The sequence below is a fragment of the Lipotes vexillifer genome, unplaced genomic scaffold (genome assembly GCF_000442215.2).
Source record: "Lipotes vexillifer unplaced genomic scaffold, Lipotes_vexillifer_v1.1 scaffold907, whole genome shotgun sequence".
NCBI classification, from domain to species: Eukaryota; Metazoa; Chordata; class Mammalia; order Artiodactyla; family Lipotidae; genus Lipotes; species Lipotes vexillifer.
The window spans coordinates 49,044-56,571 of NW_006795956.1; the positions used below are offsets into that span (position 1 = coordinate 49,044).

At 37.4% G+C, this 7,528-nt stretch overlaps 1 protein-coding gene across 1 annotated transcript in view; it reads right to left on the reverse strand.

Annotated features, from left to right (window-relative positions):
• Positions 1-7,528, reverse strand: part of NR4A2 (nuclear receptor subfamily 4 group A member 2) — an 18,459-nt gene that overhangs the window by 10,337 nt on the left and 594 nt on the right. The window lies entirely within an intron of this gene.

The window sequence follows — 7,528 nt, forward strand, 5'->3', positions numbered from 1 at the left end:
TGGGTGGGGGGAATGTTGCGGTGGCGGGTGAAGGTGTGTAAGTAGGGGGATGAGAGGAGGAGAGCGGAGAATAGCTTATTAGCACGAGCTGGGTAGCGTCAGCGCCTTGTGGGCAGAAACGATTCCACGCGAACGAAAGGGAAAAAGTGAGAGTTTGGAGAGCAGGGGAGAAGGAAAGCGGTGGGGGTGGCGGTGACGCAGGGGCTCAGGCATTGACGCACCCGCCGGGCTGGGCCCAAAATAGCAGCTGCTCTAGCTCGGTGGCGCCCTCCCGGGTTCCCTTCCCCTTCCACAAGGGAGCAGGACGCGCGGCCTGGGGGAGCTTTCCTTGATCCCAGGGGTGGGCCAGGCTCCCAGCAGCTATTTTCAGGCAGTCGGAAATTCAAGCGCAGCCATGCTGGGGTGGCAGTTATTGTTTTTTAATATATTCCTAGGAAGGCGGGGGCCAGGAGAACTTTAAGGTTGTAACCATCCTTCTCCAAACACCAATACTCAGATCTAAGTAGGTACATTCCCTCCACACGTTCCTCCTCCCTTAAACCATTTAAAAAAACACTTGGCTTTAGCCTGGGTTGAGTCTGCGGGCAATCTGAAAATTCTCTCCCAGTAAGTGGGAAAATGTGCTGGAGTTCTTAAAGTGAGCTCCAAGGAAGACAAACATTGTAATGTGATGGGTTATTCTATAACAGCAACCTGTCGAGTCTGGCTTCTTGATAACAGAGCTTTTGCTCAAGTCTTAAGGCACCCAAGATCCAGACGCAGTTTTCACAGCAGCTTATTATAACAATTATTAGCAACCGGAAATGGATTGAATAAATACAACATCAAGATGAGGAAAAAAGGTGGCTTTTTTTGCCTTCTATTCTACAATCCATATGAATTTTCTCTTTCCTCAAATTCCTATTCTAGCTCCTAGGAAGTGTGTCTTCTTAGGAAGACACACCGGATGCATGGCGGATAAACTCACTTAAACCCATTATTGGGTAAGCTATTTCTTGGGTTGGTATTTTTGGCAGGGCTCAGATGTGCTCGGGGTGGAAAGGATCCAGCAGACATTAGAAAGTGTGAAGAATGACCTCGCTCAAAGTTCCAGACTCCTGTGTCCCCGCCACATTCTGATGGAACAGTCTCAGTAGAAGGGCCAATGTCTGCAATTGACTGATCCTGTCAGTAGGGGGCCTGACTCCACAGCGTTCAGGAAGATACATCACACACACACACACACACACACACACACACACACAGAGGCACATACACACACAACTAGCTATTTACTACTTAGGCCAAGCCCCAGGAGAGCTTGCTGCAAGCCAAAATATTCATATTCTGCTGGAATTCATAAATAACTACAAATCTTTGATTCTCTTCTGTATTTCTCAAAAAGGGAAACAGTTTAACACTGGAATTAGGTTCACAACAGATTTTCTTTATTTCCTCCTGTCCATGTTTAACTCACTGTTAGCTCACAGGGAGAAAAAAAAAAAGTCAAAATGGTAATAAAATCTTTCATTTTATCACCAAGCAGTTCAAATTTGGCATTTAGTTTGGAAAAATGAAAACATGTTTTAAAATCCTATGATTACATGTTTAAATAAATTATAGTTTAGAAGAGGATTCCTGTGGGTGTATTTGCTAGTACATAAGAGAATGCTTTCGTGAATAGAGGTTTAATTACACATATAATGGAATCAAAATGTAGAATTGAACAACCTTTTAGAAAATGTTCAAATGATGCTCTAGGCTAAAAGAAACTGAAATTCTGCATTTATATGACTGCAATCCTGCAAGATTCTTGAACATAAATAGATTGTTGAATATAAACTATTTTATAACTCGATTAAAATGACAATAATGTTTCTTTCAGGGCCCAGAAGCTGATATAACTTTAAATTACTGCCATGTATAAATACATAAAGTTACCCCAAATGAAGGTCGGTGTTCTTAACAATTTACAATAAATGGGAATAAAATTGATCCTATCCATAAGTAGGTCCTTCTTTTGAAACCAACTAAAACAAATGACAAAATTATTATTTCTTTCAATATACAGTATTAGATGACCTCAGAAAAAGCATATAGGAAAATAATGTTACTATGTTATCTTTTATGATATTAGCCAATATTAAGCAGAACATATTGGTACATATATAGAAAAAATATTTTCATAAAAAAAACAATGTAAATAATGCATACTCACATCTAAGCCAAAGTATTTATTTTATGCAAGGCTAGGCTGATTATACTTAATAAAACTGAGATTTTGGCATAATTTAGAAAGCAAACATGGATTTAATTCCATAGGATTTTTTATCTTAATGCATGGGAAAGGGGTATTTAGGGATTTATTTCACTATTCTCCTGAAATGTACTCAGAGTAGCCCTTAGCTCTTACAATTCAAATATAGTAAACAGATATACTTGTTATGCTATAAGAATCAAGGTAACTTGAAGACATTTCACAATAATATTAGTTAATGGAACCTATGTTAAGCATAAAATGAGACATATTTTAAGTTATATTTGGACAATTTTCATGGCATTTGTTGCCGTTCGGCAGGAAGTTTTACATTAGTGATAGAAGAAAGAAATTTTCACTTTGAAAAAAACTCAGTTTCTGAAAATACAAAATCATTTTTTAATACGGAAGGTTTTTGGTTATTTGCTTTGCCATTTCACTTGCATTAATAAGATATTAATCAACCAATCATTTGTTCCTCTTTTATGAGATGCCTAGAGAATAAGTCAAATACTCAGCTGGTAATTCACATTTTGGGTAGTTGTGGCTTTTGCTCAGTTTTACCCAGCCCATTTTTCACTCCAAACCACTTAATGCAAAGACTTTAAAAATTGTTTCTTGCTTTGATACAGTACTCAGTTCTAGAAATGTGGAAAGATGTGCAGAAGAAAACAGCACTGTTTTTTTCTAGAAGCATCTACTTATAAATTAAAATTCTAAAACTGAACATATGGTAAAACCTCATGCCACTCAAAAAGTATTTTGCATAATAAAAATCCTTCATCTTTTCTCTAATTCTTGACTCTCAGTAACTATCTCCTAAATATTTACTTTAAATTAACCACTTAAAATTTTCTTTTTGTTGTTGTGGTAAAAGACACATAACATAAAATTTACTATCTTACATTTGTAAGTGTACAGTTCAGTGATGTTATATACAGTCATGCTGTTGTGCACCAATCATCACCATCCACCCCCATAACTCTTCATCTTATAAAACTCTAACTCTATAACCATTAAACAATAACTCTCCATTCTCCCCTCCTCCCAGCCCCTGGCAATCACCAATATTTTCTTATGTAAAAATTCTTCTTGATTAAGCAAGGAAGGGTTACTTCGGTTTTAGATTTCCTTGCTGATTTCACTAAACATGGGAGTCATTCAAATGTACAAAGTCCTGAAAGACACTTTGTAGATTCTGAAAATAAGTTGCTATATGCTAAGAATATATCGCGGACACTTGGAATTCTAGAAGTAGCTGATAAGGTTAGTAACCACCACAGTATTACATAGGATATTCTTTTAGTAGATAAAATACATACACTTTGCAACAGTTTTCATATGTATATCATAGCTGGTTGGTTTTTGTTTTACCTTTAATTATAAAATAAGCATTTTTGATTTTTTTTCCTCAGACTAACTGGCGTATAGGAACTTCTCAATTTAATAAAAAATTAAGACATGTTATTGATATATTATGACAGACATATATGCCCTTTTTTATCATAATTCTGCAATTATCAAGCCTACAATTTTAACACTACAAAAGTAACTTATAGCAAGGATCCTTATAGTGATAAGTAATAAATCTAATTACCATATCCTTTGAATAGATGTAATATAAATTTCATCGCTCACTTAAAAGTTCTAAAGTTAACAGCATAAACTTGAAGGTGAGTAATTAAGTAATCCTTATATAGACACTTATTAAAGTATTTATACATATTATCTTAAATCTACATCTATCATTTTGCCAATTAAAATTAGGACTTTAATTGCAATTAAGTAATTTAATTGCCAATTGAACAGCAAAATTGCTAAGTGACTAATTTTAATGCCTATTTTAATTACCAATCATGACTGGGGAGGGAGCTAATCAAGTTACATCAAGCAGTACCAGAGTAATGATGTGAAGAAAAAAAAAAAGTAGAACAAACATTCGAGGCTACACGCTTTAAAAAAAGAAACATAAATTAAATAAATGCAAACACAATCTTATAAATGTATAAAAATACTGTATTTCAATATCTGAATACAGAACATGAAATGGAGCAAGATTAATTAAAGAGGCTTCTGTCCATCTTCAAAGTAAGGAACACCAAATCAAAATTTGATGTGTTATTTACGTGGCCACCACACTAACCCAGGTAAAAACAAAGCTGCATATAGTCGAGAATGAAAGATTGGCTCCTGCTTGGCTGGTTAAATATTTACAGATTGGCAGTTTTTTTAGAAACATGTTTAAATGAAAGGCTATACAAGAGAGAAACAAGTTTCCAATGCAGCAATGTGGTTTTAAGTTTGAAAAGCAAACAGGGCCAGTGCAGGGACTATATACTCTTTCCTGATGGCTCTCCTCCCCACACTCACTCACTCAAATGAAGTGTCCATTAGGGGTCTCATGCCCATCCACAACTTGTCCTATGTTACCTTGAGAAAGGCATAAATCTGTCCTATCTTAAATATTTTAAAATACATTCATAGGTTAAAAAAAATAGAAAGCATCTAGGATTACATCACAATTAAAATTACTTAGAGCATGGGTAATATAGCTTGTCCTAATAGTGTTTCTTAATTTTCAATGAAAATATACCTGCCGGCTCAAGATTAAGACTGTAAACCAGCGGGCAACCAAAAACTCTGGTGAAAATCTTGACCAATACAAACACATTTTCAAAAGTTTTCACATTCAAACAAATTCTCAGATCAGCAATATGGAAGGGCCATATTGAAAGAGGGAGGTGAAGTTGGGAGCTCAAAAAACAGGAAGTGATTCCCTGGCAGACAATAACAATACCACTACTTTCCAGCTATACGGATCGCCTTGGCAGCCAGCCACCTCATCTAGAGTAACAATGGACAACCATCAAATCTTTGTTTAAAATAGTCATGATGCAAGATACATATCTTGTTTTTGCTACTATATATGTATACCAAATATACATAGTTTTTGTCTACAAATGGGTCCAAAATTATTCACCATGTATGTAATATAACTTCAGAAAAAGCAAATATTGCTGCTTAGGATTTTATGTACTAATGGACTTGAATTCTGAAATAAAGCACAGCAGGACTTTCAGCCTGGCTTTTGAAGAACATGTTAATAATCATGGGGCTTGACAGAAGCCTGCAATATCTGCTCATGACAATAACAGCTTTATAAGGCGAGTTCTGTGTGACTGGTTAAAGGACACACTCACTGTCTATTCAGAAGTCATGGAGATGGAGTCATTATTGACAACCTCACTACTGATCAAGGTTAAAACTCATTAAATGCCAACGCTACAGAGAGAAATACAACCTCGGCCATTAAAAGATTACCAAAAACAGTCTCCAGTAAGGGTTGCCATAACTCAGATATATCTTATTTTGTTCTGTATAAAATTTTCTGCTATTTACATACACAAAAGATCTTATATTATTTGATAATCATTATCAAAATTATTGCCCTAACTCAAGCACTAGGTAACAAATCATCAGCCATTACAAAAAGGGGAAAAAAAAGAGAAATATTATCTTGTAATTTAAAAATGAATATGAAACTTGCATGACTGAAAATATGTATATTTTCAGACTATGTCCATTTTGTGTATTTCGCTAGTTTATCAGTCCACATGAATTAATGTGGTTCACATATTGTTGGATGCAAAATCTTTTAAAAGATAGTATGTCTATAGCTTTTAGATATCCCTTAATAGATAAAAGTTTAAAAACAAAGTTATCGTAAATTATTTTACTTTTTTTTTTACCCTTATTTCTTGTTTTTCAGTGTTGCCTCTCCTCATTAGTGAAGGAAAAAGGAGGGATACAGTAAAGACAACCATGTTTATAATCTGAAATTAGAGCCAATCAATTAAATATTTTATTAATCACCAGGATATTTTTTTAGAAGACCTGTGAAATATTACAGAATCATTCCACTAGGATCTAACAGTGACCTCAGTATGCTGTCACTGACATTTTGGGGCGGGGGGGGGGGGGGAAACAAACGACCAGTATTACCACATCCAGGATTCAAGTCAAAGTACACACATAGTTGAGGGCGTGGAGGCGGGGAGGGAAGGGTATAGAAACTAGTTTACTAAGGAGGTCCTTCTTATCTTTCTTATATTTCATATTTCTAAGTACTTTTCCATAAGTTACTTTCCTAAGTTTAAGAATGACTGAAGTATAAAAAAGCAGAATTTCCAATAGTTAATAAATGGCTTTAGGATTTACATTGAAACGACTCACAGAATACATAATTTTCTTAGGAGTCCTTTAATTTTCTGATTCAGAAAGTACGGTGTTCCTAAAGACTGCTCTTAAGTACCTAGCTCTGGAAATCATATTTTCCATTTCTCCATACCCTCATCGATTAGTATTTGGTCAGCTGATTGGCAGTTACCAAGACAACAGTTTTGCTAAACTTTATAAACTTTATCAGCCAGAGGTGGGGGGGAGGGGGGCAAGACAGAAACGGATTTTACAGCCAGAATGGTGTGACAGAGCCCCTCAAACTACAAATAGATGTTACAAAATCTGAAACGTAGCTCTGTAGTTCAACTTATACCACAGAAACTATGAGATGCTACCTTCCTGTTTTTATAACGTATCAGGTCAAGGGATATAAATTGTACCAGGTAATTCATTTTGCCGTTCAGAGAGCCATTAAGTTCCTCCCAGAATATACGTGATTGATATCCCTGGAGGTGAAAGGCTAAAGGAACCATATGGCAACATGTTGCATTCCGTATGCTATCTGCCCATCCGTGCTTAAGCTGCCATTAGCAACATCTGTACCTAACTGAAATCCAGCTGCGCCGACGCCGGCTGACGGAATTGTACTTGGGGGGGAAATCTAGCTTAGCGCCATTAACTTGAGACTTAGAGTCTATGTACCAGGACGGATGGAAGCTTTCACAATTAGACGAGACGACACAAATGCTTTATTAAAGTTTAATTTTGAACTCCCAATTAGCGAAACTGCATTACAAATCGACTGCAATTTCCTAGAAGGCACAGCAAGTTCTCTGCCTGCCTGCCACGTGCGAGAGGCTCCGGAGCCAGCTTCCCCAGCTACCGGCTGCAGAAAGGGGATGGTTCAGAGCTGCTCTCCGCATCCCAGGAAGTCCCTAAAATCCTCGCCAGCCCCTCCTTCCGCGGGGCGGGGGCGGGCGAGGACCGAACCAGCGGCGAGGGAGCGGGGGGGGGAGGACTCAGATGTCCCCGGCGTTGGGAGGGAAGCAAGGGGTGGGAGCGGGCGGAGGAGGGGCGACGGGGGGGGGGGTCGGCGCGGGGGGGGGGGCCGGC